This window comes from Cyprinodon variegatus, unplaced genomic scaffold, assembly GCF_000732505.1.
Source record: "Cyprinodon variegatus isolate N-32 unplaced genomic scaffold, C_variegatus-1.0 Scaffold247, whole genome shotgun sequence".
Taxonomy (NCBI): Eukaryota; Metazoa; Chordata; class Actinopteri; order Cyprinodontiformes; family Cyprinodontidae; genus Cyprinodon; species Cyprinodon variegatus.
Window position 1 is genome coordinate 652,290 of NW_015150700.1, and position 1,565 is coordinate 653,854.

Genomic DNA, 1,565 nt, shown 5'->3' on the forward strand with positions numbered 1-1,565 from the left:
TCTCTCAAAAACCAAGTGCTGCAATACCATTGTAGAACCACTGGGTGCCGCCAGAGTTTGCATTAGAACAGCACTGTCGAGGATTTCCTCTTTTATGACACAGAATCTAAATCAAAGGCTGTTTTAACAAACTTATGCTTCATATCCCAAACCTGAAGGGTTCAGCAGTTCCTTGGAATCATTAATGGAGGGAAATTGATTCCAGCTGCAAACATTTAAAAACCTAAAGTAGAATATAGTTTGGGTTTCCACACCAACTAAAGGTTTGATTCCAGAAATTAAAATATGACATCGATGTTTAATAAGGACCCCACAGCAGACTGGGTTTCTGAGTGTTTAGTGTTTTCCTACCATGCGTAACTGTAGGTCTGAAATGGTCCTACTGATCACAGAAATTTATAAGTGTTACATTTTAAATGTAATGCGTTGTGATATATATATATCTGATCAGGTAAACCTAAACATGTATAAAGATTTTCAGAATGGTGATATTAATTAAAGTTTTGTGCACATTTTGTCTTCATAAGTCAATAAATATTTGATGAGTAAAATAAGTAAATCTGTGATATTATCCAGAAATATGATGCAAGACAAAACCCTTTTTTTTTTGGTCAGACTACAGATTGCTACAAATCCTGAAAAGACTTAAAAATGAAAAGTTATTCACTAAAATCTTTAATGTGTTAAACTGCTAGTCAAGCATCAGGGAAACTGATCAATTTATCCAGATATAATTTAACAAGCTTGAATAAAATTGTAGTTATGTGGAAAATTTCATTTTTTTATTTGACCAGCAGGGGGCGGAATAACACCAGAGATAAGGAGAAGCTGCAGCTGCTGCTTAGAGCTCAAACACTCCAAGCTTTTCATTTTTTATGTTTAGTAAAATATGTTTCCTTTAAAACCCGAAAGCATTTGTTTTTTCCTAAAGTCAGACTTTGATCCCAGCTCTAACATTTGGAATCTTTATTTTTTTAAATAAATAAAGATAATATTTTTTGTCTCATACGCCTAGCAGAGGTATATGTGTTATTATTGGAAAACAGTAACAGTCAGACAACTAAATGGTTTGGAAATGCAAGTGAGACTTTATTCAAAATAAAACTACTAAACTTTAACTAATTATCTTTATTTTTGTTTTAGATATACAGTTTACAGTTTAACATTTATTTAAATCACCAGGAAAGAGAAACTCAGCTCTAAAGTCTAAGGTCAGGTTTCTACCCACCGTCTCAGTGAATATGGAGGAAACTGACCTTCTCTCTTCTGGATCGACATTAGATCTGCAATAGATAAATTTTACTAATCAATTGATCTGTTTGCTTTTTTCTCACTTAACTCATTAATTACCAGATGGCAAAAAGTGCTTTATAGAACTTGCAAACAGAATATAAACCTGGTGGATCTAAAACTGTCCCTGAAGTTCTGGAATGGAGCATAAATGAGTTTTTTTTATTTTAATGTTTCTTTTTTAAACAGTTTTGGTCTCATTACTTCTATGAGTGAGTTGATTATTTCATCAATCAATCAACCTATCTATCTATCTATCTATCTATCTATCTATC